Consider the following 16,613-nt stretch of genomic DNA (forward strand, 5'->3'; position numbering starts at 1 on the left):
GGGTCACCTACGGTGTGACATGAACTCAAGAACACTCTCTCTCTTTCACACACACACACACACGCACGCACACACTTGCAGATACACTGTATTTTGTTCAAAGTACACACAATTTGAAGACAATGTGTTATTTTATAAATTGTAACTTTAATAAAACCACTCTAACTCCAAACCAAAAAGCAGAATCTAAACAAGGCCTCACACTTAACATGCACTCTCTGACCTAAAATATCACCTCATTTTTACAGTGATTGTATCTTTAATTCTCTCAGAACAATGACTGGAATAGCATTTGGGAATTTACATGTCCATACTAATCAATTAAAACTTTCCAACTGATTAAAGAGTAAACAGCATCTCAGGTTTGTTAATACACCCTCATCAGTGGTGTGACCCTTCAATCTTTTATTTATAAATTCTGCATCTGATACAATCTCTCCCACTAACACCTGGAGGAGCAGTGAGGCTCTAAAAGCTTCAAATAAAGCTGTTGGACCATAACCTGGTGAAATGTGATTTCTGACTTTGTCCACCCCAGGTCAACACTGGCACCTCCACATCAACATTCAACAGAATCAAGTGCAGCCCACTGAAACTGGACCAAACATTGGGTAAATGCACGCGCGCACAAGCACACACACACACAGCCGGTTTACAAAGCTCTTGTGTGTGTTCATTACTTTCTGGAGTAATTCAGGTGTGTGTGTGTCCCCATTGGTGTGTGTGTGTGTGTGTGTGTGTGTGTGTGTGTGTGTGTGTGTGTGTGTGTGTGTGTGTGTGTGTCCATTGGGGTGTGTGTGTGTGTGTGTGTGCGCGCGCGCGTGTGTGTCCATTGGGGGTGTGTGTGTGTGTGTGTGTGTGTTTGTGTGTGTCCATTGTGTGTGTGTGTGTGTGTGTGTGTGTGTGTGTGTGTGTGTGTGTGCGCGCGTGTGTCCATTGGGGGGTGTGTGTGTGTGTGTGTGTGTGTGTGTGTGTGTGTGTGTGTGTGTGTGTGTATGTGTGTGTGTGTATATATGCGTGTATGTGTGTGTGTGTATATGCGTGTGTGCGTGTGTGTGTGTGTGTGTGTCCGTCCATTGGGGTGTGTGTGTGTGTGTGCGTCCCCATTGGTGTGTGTGTGTGTGTGTCCATTGGGGGTGTGTGTGTGTGTCCGTCCATTGGTGTGTGTGTGTGTGTGTGTGTGTGTCCATATGTATATGTGTGTGCGTATGTTGTGTGTGTGCATGTGCGTATATATTGACATGTGCATGCGTGTGTGTATGTGAATGTGTTTGTGTGCATGTGTGTGTATATTGATGTGTGTATGCGTGTACATTGTGGTTGGGGTGACTTTACTTCAGCAAATGCTTGACAGTTCCTGAGAACCTCACCAACAAACCATCCTTCACAATTCTACACTCCTTGGCTGGGATGAAATGCTATCCCAGTGTCTATTTGATGTGTTTTACTGAGATCAGCTCTCTCTCTACAAAACTCTTGAGAGTTCAGGTCTGATCTGTACAATGCTTGCTTCATCCCAGAAAAACTTTGGAACACAGGGGTTAGGATACCAAAACTGTACACAGTACTTCAAATCCTGGGGTAACACATTTCCATGCTGTGTTGTGGTTATATTAGGGGAAAAGGAGAAATATCATCCCTTCTCTTCCAAAGGCATTGAGTTCTTCTTGAGCACAGCTGCATGATCCAACAGCATCTAATTCGGTGCATGATTCATGTGGAACACAAAGGGTGACCATCCACTACAATAAAACTGAATCCTTTCCTCACTGAGGTGTCTAAGCAGGGGTCACAGAATACTGACACAATTGACATTTTTGCTCTTCTGACCATGACTATAGGAGATTTCAAGCATCACATTATCTAATATGATTTAACTAGAACATCATTCTATCAGAAATCCAAGGTGGATTTTATCGCGAGCTAGCAGAGAGAGCACTGTGGATCTTCACAACCTCTATTGCTTCAGTTTTCATTATTTTGCCCCTGAATTACTCCAGAAAGTAATGAATATCTTACATAGAGATATCAAGATGTCGAGCTGGATGAACACACCAGGCCAAGCAGTATCAGAGAATCAGTAAAGCTCATCTTACAATATCTGACAACTTCTCTCAAACTGAAAAGTCATGGATTCGTTGTTCCAGGTGGATTTAACCATCAGCTAATGACAACGTGGAATTGTCTGGACATTACACTCAGCACCAACTGCTGTGTATCTGATAGCTTCGATTATCCACATACAGTGTTTAATAAGGTTATTAAATAGTTCTCCACTGAGTGTGTTAGTATATCTTCGCAATAAAATGCAAGGTTCCATGTCCTTCCAACAATATTTGACCATTCCCATATGTAGTCAACAATTATCACATAGCAATAACATTCTTACCTCCACCCTCCACTCCCTTAGCTGCATCGCTGTTCGTCCCCAAAACCTTACCTGCATTGCTGTCCCTCCCAACTCTCTCCCTCACCTGCATCGCTGTCCCTCCCCCCAACCTCACCTGCATCGCTGTCCCACCCCACGTCTCTCCCTCACCTGCATCTCTCTCTCTCTCACACACACACACACACACACACCTGCATCTCTCTCTCTCTCACAAACACACACACACACATCTGCATCTCTCTCACACACACACCTGCTTCTCTCTCTCTACCTCACACACACCTGCATCTCTCTCACACACACTTGCATCTCTCTCTCTCACACACACACCTGCATCTCTCTCTCTACCTCACACACACACACCTGCATCTCACACACACACTTGCATCTCTCTCTCACACACACACCTGCAGCTCTCTCTCTCTCACACACACACCTGCATCTCTCTCTCTCTCACACACCGGCATCTCTCTCTCTCACACACACACCTGCATATCTCTCTCTCTCTCTCTCTCTCACTGTCACCCCCTCTCTTTCTCTCACCTCTCTCTGACCTGCATCTGTCTCTTTCTCTCTCTGACCTGCATCTCTGTCTCTCTCTCTCACCTGCATCTCTCGCTCTCTCACTCTCACCTGCATCTCTCGCTCTCACCTGCATCTCTCTCTCTCACCTGCATCTCTCTCTCTCACCTGCATCTCTCTCTCTCTCCCTCTCTCTCTCACTCTCACCTGCATCTCTATCTCTCTCTCTGTCACCAGCATCTCACTCTCTCTCATCTGCATCTCTCTCTCTCTCTCACTCTCACCTGCATCTCTCTCTCTCTCTCACCTGCATCCCTCTCTGTCTGTCTCTCACCTGCATCTCTCTCTCTCACCTGCATCACTCTCTCTCTCTCACCTGCATCTCTCTCTCTCTCTCACCTGCATCTCTCTCACCCGCATTTCGCTCTGTCTCACCTGCATACATCTCTCACCTAGATGCATGTCTCTCTCACTTGCATCTCTCTCTCTCCTGCAACTATCTCTCTCTTTCACCCGCATATCTCTCTCACAGCTACATGCATCTCTCTCACCTACATGCATCTCTCTCACCAGCATCACTCTCTCTCACCTGCATCTGTCTCTCTCTCTCTCATCTGCACCTGTGTCTCTCTCTCTCTCACCTGCACCTGTCTCTCTCTCTCACCTGCACCTGTCACTCTCTCTCTCGCCTCATCTCTCTCTCTCTCAACTGAATCTCTCTCACTCACCTGCATCTCTCTCTCTCACTCATCTGCAACTCGCTCTCTTTGTCTCTCTCAGCTGCATCTCTCTGTCTCTCTCAGCTGCATGCATTTCTCTCACCTCCATGCATGTCTCTCTCACTTGCATCTCTGTTTTTCTCTCTCACCTGCATCTCTCTCTCGTTCTCCCTCACCAGCAGCTCTCTCTCTCCCTCTCACCCGCATCTCTCTCCCTCTCACCCGCATCTCTCTCCCTCTCACCCGCATCTCTGTGTCTCTCTCACCTGCATCTCTCTCTCTCTCACCCGCATCTCTCTTTCTCCCTCACGTGCAGCTCTCTCTCTCCCTCTCACCTGCATCTCTCTCTCTCTCTCACACACACATGCATCTCTCTCTCACACACATGCATCTCTCTCTCACCCGCATATCTCTCTCTCTCGCACCTGCATCTCTCTCTCTCTCTCTCACACACACACACATGCATCTCTCTCTCCCCTGCATATCTCTCTCACCTGCAGCTCTCCCTCTCTCCTGCACCTGCAGCTCCTCTCACACACATGCATCTCTCTCTCACCCACATATCTCTCTCTCTCTCACCTGCATCTCTCTCTCTCTCAGCTACATGCATCTCTCTCACCTACATGCATCTCTCTCTCACCAGCATCTCTCTCTCTCACACATGCATTTCTCTATCTCACTCACCTGCATCACTCTCTCTCACCTGCATCTGTCTCTCTCTCTCTCTCACACCTGCATCTCTCTCTCTCTCACCTGCACATGTCTCTCTCTCTCTCTCTCACTTGCATCTCTCTCTCTCACCTGCATCTCTCTCTATCTCACTTGCATGCATCTCTCACCTCCATGCATGTCAACCTCATTTGCATCTCTCTTTTTCTCTCTCACCTGCAGCTCTCTCTCTCCCTCTCACCCGCATCTGTGTCTCTCTCACCCGCATCTCTCTCTCTCTCACCTGCATCTCACTCCCTCTCACCCGCATCTCACTCTCTCGGTCTCTCACCTGCATATCTCTCTCTCTCTCTCTCTCTCACCTGCACCTGTCTACTCTCTCTCTTGCCTGCATCTGTCTCTCTCTCTCAACTGAATCGCTCTCACTCACCTGCATCTCTCTCTCTCTCACACCTGCATCTCTCTCTCTCTCACCTGCACATGTCTCTCTCTCTCTCTCTCACTTGCATCTCTCTCTCTCACCTGCATCTCTCTCTCTCTCACCTGCATCTCTCTCAGTCTCTCTCATTTGCATCTCTCTCTCTCTCATTTGCATCTCTCTCTCTCACCTGCATCTCTCTCTCTCCCTCTCACCCGCATCTCTCTCTCTCACCTGCATCTCTCTCACACTTGCATCTATCTCTTTCACTCACCTGCCTCTCTGTCTCTCTCACCTGCATCTCTCTCTCTCTTTCACCTCCATCTCTCTCTCTCACACCTGCATCTATCTCTCTCACCTGCACATGTCTCTCTCTCTCACCTGCATCTCTCTCTCTCTCACCTGCATCTCTCTCTCACCTGCATGCATCTCTCTCTCACCTGCATCTCTGTCTCTCTCACCTGCATGCATCTCTCTCACTTCCATGCATGTCTCTCTCACACACCTGCACATGTCTCTCTCTCTCTCTTGCATCTCTCTCTCTCACCTGCATCTCTCTCTCTCACCTGCCTCTATCTCTCTCTCTCACCTGCATCTCTCTCAGTCTCTCTCATTTGCATCTCTCTCTCTCTCATTTGCATCTCTCTCTCTCACCTGCATCTCTCTCTCTCCCTCTCACCCGCATCTCTCTCTCTCACCTGCATCTCTCTCTCACTTGCATCTATCTCTTTCACTCACCTGCCTCTCTGTCTCTCTCACCTGCATCTCTCTCTCTCTTTCACCTCCATCTCTCTCTCTCACACCTGCATCTATCTCTCTCACCTGCACATGTCTCTCTCTCTCACCTGCATCTCTCTCTCTCTCTCTCTCTCACCTGCATCTCTCTCTCACCTGCATGCATCTCTCTCTCACCTGCATGCATCTCTCTCACTTCCATGCATGTCTCTCTCACACACCTGCACATGTCTCTCTCTCTCTCTTGCATCTCTCTCTCTCACCTGCATCTCTCTCTCTCACCTGCATGCATCTCTCTCTCACCTGCATGCATCTCTCTTCATCTGCATCTCTCTCTGTCTCACCTGCATGCATCTCTCTCACTTCCATGCATGTCTCTCTCACACACCTGCACATGTCTCTCTCTCTCTCTTGCATCTCTCTCTCACTCTCTCACCTGCATCTGTCTCTCTCACCTCCATGCATGTCTCTCTCTCTCACCTGCATCTCTCTCTCTCACCTGCATCTCTCTCTCTCACCTGCATCTCTCTCTCTCTCTCTCTCACCTGCATCTCTCTCTCTCTCACCCGCATGCATCTCTCTCACCTCCATGCATGTCTCTCTCACCTGTATCTCTCTCTCACACACCTGCATCTCTCCCTCTCACCCGCATCTCTCTCCCTCTCACTTGCATCTCTCTGTCTCTCTCACCTGCATCTCTCTCTCTCACCTGCACCTCTCTCTCTCACTTGCATCTATCTCTCTCTCTCACCTGCATCTCTCTCACCTGCATCTCTCTCTCTCACCTGCATCTCTCTGTCTCTCTCACCTGCATCTCTCTGTCTCTCTCACCTGCATCTCTCTCTCTCACCTGAATCTCTGTCTCTCTCACCTGCATCTCTCTCTCTCACCTGCATCTCTCTCCGTCTCACCTGCATGCATCTCTCTCACCTCCATGCATGTCTCTCTCACACACCTGTATCTCTCTCTCTCAGCTGCACATGTCTCTCTCTCTCTTGCATCTCTCTCTCTCACCTGCATCTCTCTCTGTCTCACCTCCATGCATCTCTCTCACCTCCATGCATGTCTCTCTCGCCTGCATCTCTCTCTCTCTCTCTCTCGCAACTGCAGCTCTCTCTCTCTCTCTCACCTGCATCTCTCTCTCTCACCTGCATCTCTCTCTCTCTCTCACCCGCATCTCTCTCTCTCTCTCACCCGCATCTCTCTCTCTCTCACCCGCATCTCCCTCGCTCTCTCTCTCTCTCTCTCACCCGCATCTCTCTCTCTCTCTCTCACACCCGCATCTCTCTCTCTCTCTCTCTCACCCGCATCTCTCTCCCTCTCTCACCCGCATCTCTCTCTCTCTCACCCACATCTCTCTCTCTCTCACCCACATCTCTCTCTCTCTCTCTCTCTCACACCTGCTGCTCTCGCTCTCTCACTCTCACCTGCATTACTCTCTCTCACATGCATCTCTTTCTCTCACCCGCATCTCTCTCTCTCTCTTACCTGCATCTCTTTCTCTCTCACACCTGCATCTCTCTCACCTGCATCTGTCTCTCTCTCGCTCTCACCTGCGTCTCGCTTTCTCACTCTCACCTGCATCTCTCTCCCTCACCTGCATCTCTCTCTCTCTCTCGCACCTGCATCTCTCTCTCTCTCCCTCTCACCGGCATCTATCTCCCTCTCCCTCTCACCCGCATCTCTCTCCCTCTCCCCCCGCATCTCTCTCCCTCTCCCCCCGCATCTCTCTCTCCCTCTCGCCTGCATATATCTCTCTCTCACCTGCATCTCTCTCACTCGCACCTGCGTATGTCTCTCTCTCACCTGCATATCTCTCCCTCTCACCTGCATATCTCTCTCTCTCACCTGCATATCTCTCTCACCAGCATTTCTCTCTCTCTCACCTGCATCTCTCTCTCACTCACCTGCGTCTTTCTCTCTCACAAATGCATCTCTTTCTCTCACCCGCATCTCTCTCTCTCTCTTGCACCTGCATCTCTCTCTCTGTCCCTCACCCGTATCTCTCTCCCTCTCACCGACATCTCTCTCTCTCACCTGCATATCTCTCTCTCTCATCCGCATATCTCTCTCTCTCACCTGCTGCTCTCTTTCTCTCTCACCTGCATCTCTCTCCCTCTCACCCGCATCTCTCGCTCTCTCACCTGCACCTCTCTCGCTATCTCACCTCATCTCTCTCCCTCTGACATTCACATCTCTCTCTCTCACCTACATTTCTCTCTCTCACTCGCCTGCGTCTTTCTCTCTCACAAATGCATCTCTTTCTCTCAGCCGCATCTCTCTCTCTCTCTCTCACCTGCATCTCTCTCTCTCACCTGCATCTCTCTCTCCCTCTCACCCGCATCTCTCTCTCTCACCTGCATCTCTCTCTCTCTCACCTGCATATCTCTCTCTCTCATCCGCATATCTCTCTCTCTCACCTGCTTCTCTCTTTCTCTCTCACCTGCATCTCTCTCCCTCACCCGCATCTCTCGCTCTCTCACCTGCATCTCTCTCGCTCTCTCACCTCATCTCTCTCCCTCTGACATTCACATCTCTCTCTCTCTCACCTACATTTCTCTCTCTCTCTCACGCTCTCTCTCACCTGCATCTCTCTCCCTCTCACCTGCATCTCTCTCCCTCTCACCTGCATCTCTCTCCCTCTCACCTGCATCTCTGTCTCTCTCTCACCTGCATCTCCCTCGCTCTCTCACCTGCATTTCTGTCTGTCTCTCTCTCTCTCTCTCACCTGCATATCTCTCTCACTCACCTGCGTCTTTCTCTCTCGCACTTGCAGCTCTCCCTCCCTCACCTGCATCTCTCTCTCTCTCTCTCTCCCCTGCATCTCTCTCTCTCCCCTGCATCTCTCTCTCTCTCTCTCTCACACCTGCATCTCTCTCTCTCACCAGCATTTCTCTCTCTCACTCACCTGCGTCTCTCGCTCTCACCCATGCATAACTCTCGCTCTCACTCATGCATATCTCTCGCTCTCACTCATGCATATCTCTCGCTCTCACTCATGCATATCTCTCGCTCTCACTCCTGCATCTCGCTCTCTCTCACTTACATCTCACCCTTCCTCACCTGCAACTCTCTCTCCTTCTCTCTTGCATCTCTCCCTCCCTCACCTGCAGCTGTCTCTCTCTCACCTGCGTCTCTCTCTCTCTCTCTCCCTCACACTTGCATCTCTGTCTCTCACCTGCGACTCGCTTTCTCTCTCTGACCTGCGTCTCTCTCTCTCTCTCTCTCTCTCTCTCTCTCTCTCTCTCTCTCTCTCTCTCTGTCTCTCTCTCACTCTCACACCTGCATATCTCTCTCTCTCACTCACGTGCATCTCTCTCTCTCTCACTCACCGGCATCTCTCTCTCTCTCTCACTCACCTGCATCTCTCTCACTCTCTCTCAATCACCGACATCTCTCTCTCTCACACTCACTGGCATCTCTCTCTCTCTCTCACTCACCTGCATCTCTCTCTCTCTCTCACTCACCTGCATCTCTCTCACTCTCTCTCAATCACCGGCATCTCTCTCTCTCACACTCACTGGCATCTCTCTCTCTCTCTCTCACTCACTCGCATCTCTCTCTCACTCACAGGCATCTCTCTCTCACTCACTCACCGGCATCTCTCCCTCTGTCACTCACCGGCATCTCTTACTCTCTCACATGCATCTCTCTCTGTCTCTCACTCTCGCTTGGATCTCTCGCTCTCTCTTTCTCTCTCTCTCTCTCCTGCATCTCTGTCGCTCTGTCTCACCTGCATCTGTCGCTCTCTTACTCACCTGCATCTCTCTCTCTCTCACTCACTGGCATCCCTCTCTCCAGCCCACTCACCGGCATCCCTCTCTCCAGCCCACTCACCGGCATCCCTCTCTCCCGCTCACTCACCGGCATCTCGCTCTCTCTCTCACTCACCAGCATCTCTCTCTCCCTCTCACTCACTTGCAACTCTCTCTCTCACTTGCATCTCTCTCACCTGCATCTGTCTCTCTCTCTCTCTCTCTCACCTGCATCTCTCTCTCTCGCACCTGCATTTGTCTCTCTCACCTGCATCTGTCTCTCTCACCTGCATCTGTCTCCCTCACCTGCATCTGTCTCTCTCACCTGCATCTGTCTCTCTCTCTCTCTCCTGCATCTCTCTCTCACACACATGCATCTCTCTCTCTCAGCTGCAGCTCTCTCTCTCTCTCTCTCTCGCGCAGCTGCATCTCCCTCCCTCTCACCTGCATTAGTCTCTCTCACTCACCTGTGTCTTTCTCTCTCACAAATGCATCTCTCACTTGCATTACTCTCTCTCTCTCACCTGCATTACTCTCTCTCTCTCACCTGCATTACTCTCTCTCTCACCTGCATTACTCTCTCTCACTCACTTGCATCTTTCTCTCTCACAAATGCATCTCTTTCTCTCAGCCGCATCTCTCTCTCTCACCTGCATCTCTCTCTCTCACCTGCATCTCTCTCTCTCTCTCACCTGCATCTCTCTCTCACACTCTCTCTCTCTCTCTCTCACCTGCATCTCTCTCTCACACTCTCTCTCACCTGCATCTCTGTCTCTCTCTCACCCGTATCTCTCTCCCTCTGTCACCCGCATCTCTCTCCCTCCGTCACCTGCATTTCTGTCTCTCTCTCTCTCACTCTCCCTCTCACCTGCATCTCTCTCTCTCTCTCTCACCTGCATCTCTCTCTCTCTCACCTGCATATCTCTCTCACTCACCTGCATTACTTTCTCTCACTCACCTGCGTCTTTCTCCTTCGCAATTGCAGCTCTCCCTCCCTGACCTGCATCTCTCTCTCTCTCTCTCTCTCTCTCCCCCCCCCGCATCTCTCTCTCTCACACACCTGCATCACTCTCTCTCTCTCTCTCTCACCTCCATCTCTCTCTCTCTCTCACCAGCATTTCTCTCTCCCACTCACCTGCGTCTTTCTCTCTCACAAATGCATCTCTCTCTCTCTCACCCGCATCTCTCTCTCTCTCTCACCTGCGTCTCGCTTTCTCTCTCTCACCTGTGTCTCGCTTTCTCTCTCTCACCTGTATCTCTCTCTCTCACACCTGTATTTCTCTCTCTCGCACCTGTATCTTTCTCTCTTGCACCTGTATCTTTCTCTCTCTCGCACCTGCAGCTCCTTCTCTCGTACCTGCTTCTCTCCCTCTCCCCTGCATCTGTCTCTCTCTCTCTCTGACTCACCTGTGTCCTTCTCTCTCACAAATGCATCTCTCTCTCTCACCTGTATCACTCTCTCTCTCTCTCACCTGAATCATTCTCCCTCTCTCTCTCACCTGCTTTTCTCTCTCTCCCTCTCTCACCTGCATCTCTCTCTCTCTGTCACTTGCGTCTCTCTCTCACCTGCATCTCGCTTTCTCTCTCTCACCTGCGTCTCTCTCTCTCTCACACCTGTATCTCTCTCTCTCTCTCACCTGCATCTCTCTCTCTCTGTCTCCTGCATCTCTCTCTCTCTGTCTCTCCTGCATCTCTCTCTCTCTGTCTCTCCTGCATCTCTCTCTCTCTCTGTCTCTCACCTGCGTCCCTCTCGCTCTCTCTCACCTGCACCTCTCTCACCTGCAGCTCTCGCTCTCTCTTACTTGCAGCTCTCTCTCTCTCTCGCACCAGCATCTCTCTCTCTCTCCTGCAACTCGCTCTCTCTCTCACCTGCAACTCGCTCTCTCTCTCACCTGCAACTCGCTCTCGCGCCTGCGTCGCTCTCACTCTCGCACCCGCGTCTCTCTCTCTCTCTCTTGCACCTGCATTTCTCTCTCTCTCTCAACTGCACCTGTCTCTCTCTCACCTGCATCTCTCTCTCTCACCTGCGTCTCGCTTGCTCTCTCTCACCTGCGTCTCGCTTTCTCTCTCTCACCTGCGTCTCGCCTTCTCTCTCTCGCACCTGTATCTTTCTCTGTCGCACCTGCATCTCTGTCTCGCACCTGCAGCTCCTTCTCTCGCACCTGCATGTCTCTCTCTCCCCCGCATCTGTCTCTCTCTCTCTCTGACTCACCTGTGTCCTTCTCTCTCACAAATGCATCTCTCTCTCTCACCCGCATCTCTCTTTCTCTCTCGCACCTGTGCCCCTCTCTCACTCACCTGCATCACTCTCTCTCTCTCTCTCTCACCTGAATCATTCTCCCTCTCTCTCTCACGTGCATCTCTCTCTCTCCCTCTCACCTGCATCTCTCTCCCTCTCACCCTCTCCATCTCTCACCTGCATCTCTCTCTCTCTGTCACTTGCGTCTCGCTTTCTCTCTCACCTGCAGCTCTCTCTCTCTCACCTGCATCTCTCTCTCTCTCACCTGCATCTCTCTCTCTCTCACCTGCATCTCTCTCTCTCTCTCTCCCGCATCTCTCTCCATCTCTCACCTGCATCTCTCTCTCTCTGTCACTTGCGTCTCTCTCTCACCTGCGTCTCGCTTTCTCTCTCACCTGCAGCTCTCTCTCTCTCACCTGCATCTCTCTCTCTCTCTCACCTGCAGCTCTCGCTCTCTCTTACTTGCAGATCTCTCTCTCTCTCTCTCGCACCAGCATCTCTCTCTCTCTCCTGCAACTCGCTCTCTCTCACTCACCTGCAACTCGCTCTCGCGCCTGCGTCTCTCTCTCTCGCGCACCTGCGCCTCTCTCTCTCTCGCACCTGCATTTCTCTCTCTCTCGCAACTGCACCTCTCTCTCTCTCTCACCTGCGTCTCGCTTTCTCTCTCTCGCACCTGTATCTTTCTCTGTCGCACCTGCAGCTCTCTCTCTCGCACCTGCATCTCTCTCTCTCCCCTGCATCTGTCTCTCTCTCTCTCACTCACCTGCATCTTTCTCTCACAAATGCATCTCTCTCTCTCACTGTATAACTCTTTCTCACCCGCATCTGTCTTTCTCTCACGCACCTGCATCTCTCTCTCAACTGCACCTCTCTCCCTCTCTCTCTCACCTGCATCTGTCTCTCTCCCTCTCACCTGATGTGTCTCTCTCCCTCTTACCTGCATCTGTCTCTCTCTCTCATACCGGCACCTCTCTCTATCTCTCTCTCGCCCTCTCACCTGCATCTCACTCTCTCTCACTCAACGGCATCCCTCTCTCTCTCTCTCACCTGCATCTCTCTCTGTCTCTCTCTCTCACCTGCATCTCCCTCTCTCTCTCTCACCTGCATCTGTCGCTCTCTCACACCTGCAAATGTTGCTCTCTCTCACCTGCAAATGTCGCTCTCTCTCTCTCCGGCATCCCTCTCTCCCGCGCACTCACCGGCATCCCTCTCTCCCGCGCACTCACCGGCATCCCTCTCTCCCGCTCACTCACCGGCATCCCTCTCTCCCGCTCACTCACCGGCATCCCTCTCTCTCGCTCAGTCACCAGCATCCTTCTCTCTCTCTCTCACTCACCAGCATCTCACTCTGTCGCACCTGCATCTCTCTCTCTCTCTCTCTCTCTCTCTCTCTCTCTCTCACTCAAGTGCATCTCTCTCTCTCTCTCACTCACCTGCATCTCTCTCTCACGCATTCACCGGCATCTCTCCCTCTGTCACTCACCGTCATCTCTTACTCTCTCACATGCATCTCTCTCTGTCACTCACTCTCGCCTGGATCTCTCTCTCTCTCTCTCTCCCCTGCATCTCCATCTCTCTCCCCTGCATCTCTGACGCTCTCTCTCACCTGCAAATGTCGCTCTCTCACCCACCGGCATCCCTCTCTCCAGCCCGCTCACTGGCATCCCTCTCTCCAGCCCACTCACCGGCATCCCTCTCTCCCGCTCACTCATCGGCATCTCTCTCTCTCGCTCACTCACCGGCATCTGTCTCTCTCTCACTCACTCATTCACCGGCATCTCTCTCTCTCTCTCACCTGCATCTCTCTCTCTCTCTCTCTCTCTCTCTCTCTCACTCACCGGCATCTCTCTCTCTCTCACACTCACCGGCATCTCTCTCTCTCTCAATCACCGGCATCTCTCTCTCTCTCTCTCACTCAATCACCGGCATCTCTCTCTCTCTCTCTCTCACTCACTCACCGGCATTCCTCTCTCTCTCACTCACTCATTCACCGGCATTTCTCTCTCTCTCTCTCTCTCTCAATCACCGGCATCTCTCTCTCTCTCTCTCACTCAATCACCGGCATCTCTCTCTCTCTCTCACTCACCGGCATTCCTCTCTCTCTCACTCACTCATTCACCGGCATTTCTCTCTCTCTCTCTCTCAATCACCGGCATATCTCTCTCTCTCTCTCTCTCACCTGCATCTCTCTCACTCTCTCACCTGCATCTCTCTCTCTCACTCACCTGCATCGCTCTCTCTCACTCACCTGCATCGCTCTCTCTCACTCACCTGCATCGCTCTCACTCTCTCGCCTGCATCGCTCTCACTCTCTCGCCTGCGTCTCTCTCTCTCTCTCTCTCTCACCTGCGTCTCGCTTTCTCTCTCTCACCTGCATCTGTCTCTCTCTCTCTCTCTCTCTCTCTCTCTCTCTCACTCACTCACCGGCAATTCGCCCTCTCTCTCTCTCTCGCACTCATCGGCATCTCTCAATCTCTCTCTCTCTCTCACCGGCATCGCTCTCTCTCTCACACCTGCGTCTCGCTCTCTCTCTCACACCTGCGTCTCGCTCTCTCTCTCACACCTGCGTCTCGCTTGCTCTCTCTCACCTGCATCTCTCTCTCTCACCTGCATCTCTCTCTCTCACCTGCATCTCTCTCTCTCTCACCTGCATCTCTCTCTCTCTCTCACCTGCATCTCTCTCTCTCTCTCTCTCATCTGTATCTCTCTCTCTCTCACCTGCATCTCTCTCTCTCTCTCACCTGCGTCTCGCTTTCTCTCACTCTCATCTGCATCTCTCTCTCTCTCATCTGCATCTCTCTCTCTCTCACTTGTGTCTCTCTCACCTGCATATCTCTCTCTCTCTCACCTGCATCTCTCTCTCTCTCTCACCTGCATCTCTCTCTCTCGCACCCGCATCTCTATCTCACTCACACCTGCGTCTCTCTCGCTCTCTCTCTCACCTGCAACTCGCTCTCTCTCGCACCTGCATCTCTCTCTCTCTCTCTCGCACCTGCGTCTCTCTCTCTCTCGCACCTGCGTCTCTCTCTCTCGCACCTGCATCTCTCTCCCTCGCTCTCTCACCTGCGTCTCGCTTTCTCTCTCTCACCTGCGTCTCGCTTTCTCTCTCTCGCACCTGTATCTTTCTCTCTCGCACCTGCAGCTCTCTCTCTCGCACCTGCAGCTCTCTCTCTTCCCTGCATCTGTCTCTCTCTCTCACACACACCTGCATCTTTCTCTCTCACAAATGCATCTCTCTCTCCCACCTGTATCACTCTCTCTCACCCGCATCTCTCTTTCTCTCTCGCACCTGCATCTCTCTCTCTCTCTCCCTCGCCTGCATCTGTCTCTCTCTCTCTCCCTCTCACCTGCACCTGTCTCTCTCTCTCGTACCGGCACCTGTCTCTCTCTCTCTCACCTGCATCTCACTCTCTCTCACTCAACGGCATCTCTCTCTCTCACCTGCATCTCTCTCTGTCTCTCACACTCACCTGGATCTCTCTCTCTCTCTCTCTCTCACCTGCATCTCTCTCTCTCTCTCACCGGCATCCCTCTCTCCCGCTCACTCACCGGCATTCCTCTCTCCCGCTCACTCATCGGCAACCCTCTCTCCCGCTCACTCACCGGCAACCCACTCTCCCGCTCACTCACCGGCATCCCTCTCTCTCGCTCAGTCACCGGCATCCCTCTCTCTCGCTCAGTCACCGGCATCCCTCTCTCCTGCTCACTCACCGGCATCCCTCTCTCTCGCTTAGTCACCAGCATCCTTCTCTCTCTCTCGCTCAGTCACCGGCATCCCTCTCTCCCGCTCACTCACCGGCATCCCTCTCTCTCGCTTAGTCACCAGCATCCTTCTCTCTCTCTCACTCACCAGCATCTCACTCTCTCGCACCTGCATCTCTCTCTCTCTCTCTATCACTCACCTGCATCTCTCTCTCTCTCTCTCTCTCACTCACCGGCATCTCTCTCTCTCTCTCTCTCTCTCTCACTCACCTGCATCTCTCCCTCTCTCTCTCTCTCACTCACCTGCATCTCTCTCAATCACCGGCATCTCTCTCAATGACACTCACTGGCATCTCTCTCTCTCTCTCTCTCTCTCACTCACCGGCATCTCTCCCTCTCTCTCTCTCTCACTCACCGGCATCTCTCTCACTTACCTGCATCTCTCTCAATCACCGGCATCTCTCTCAATGACACTCACTGGCATCTCTCTCTCTCTCTCACTCACTGGCATCTCTCTCTCACTCACTCACCGGCATCTCTCCCTGTGTCACTCACCGGCATCTCTTACTCTCTCACATGTATCTCTCTCTGTCTCTCACTCTCGCCTGGATCTCTCTCTCTCTCTCTCTCTCTCTCTCTCTCCCCTGCATCTCTCTCTCTCTCCCCGGCATCTTTGTCGCTCTCTCTCACCTGCATCTGTTGCTCTCTCTCACCTGCATCTGTCGCTCTCTCTCACCTGCATCTGTCGCTCTCTCTCACCTGCATCTGTCGCTCTCTCTCACCTGCATCTGTCGCTCTCTCTCTCACCTGCATCTGACGCTCTCTCTCACCTGCAAATGTCGCTCTCTCACTCACCTTCATCTCTCTCTCTCTCACTCACCGGCATCCCTCTCTCCCGCTCACTCACCGGCATCCCTCTCTCCCGCTCACTCACCGGCATCTCGCTCTCTCTCTCACTCACCGGCATCTCGCTCTCTCTCTCTCTCTCTCACTCACCGGCATCTCGCTCTCTCTCTCTCTCTCCCACCGGCATCTCTCTCTCTCTCACTCACTCACCGGGATCTCTCTCTCACCTGCATCTCTCTCTATCTCTCACTCACCGGCATCTCTCTCTCTCTCTCTCTCTCACTCACTCACTGGCATCTCCCTCTCTCTCTCTCTCTCACACACACACTCACCGGCATCTCTCTCTCTCTCTCTCACTCACCGGCATCTCTCTCTCTCTCTCTCACTCACTGGCATCTCCCTCTCTCTCTCTCACTCACTGGCATCTCCCTCTCTCTCTCTCTCTCTCACACACACTCACCGGCATCTCTCTCCATCTCTCTCACTCACTCACCTGCATCTCTCTCACTCTCTCACCTGCATCTCTCTCTCTCACTCACTGGCATCTCCCCCTCTCTCTCTCTCACACACTCACCAGCATCTCTCTGTCTCTGTCTCTCTCTCTCTCCCTCTCACTCAC

At 52.0% G+C, this 16,613-nt stretch overlaps 1 protein-coding gene across 2 annotated transcripts in view; it reads right to left on the reverse strand.

The window, feature by feature from the left end:
• Nucleotides 1-16,613, reverse strand: part of LOC125464582 (E3 ubiquitin-protein ligase RNF43) — a 341,070-nt gene that overhangs the window by 157,985 nt on the left and 166,472 nt on the right. The gene's annotated exons all lie outside the window — the stretch shown is intronic.

The sequence above is a fragment of the Stegostoma tigrinum genome, chromosome 27, assembly GCF_030684315.1.
Source record: "Stegostoma tigrinum isolate sSteTig4 chromosome 27, sSteTig4.hap1, whole genome shotgun sequence".
NCBI classification, from domain to species: Eukaryota; Metazoa; Chordata; class Chondrichthyes; order Orectolobiformes; family Stegostomatidae; genus Stegostoma; species Stegostoma tigrinum.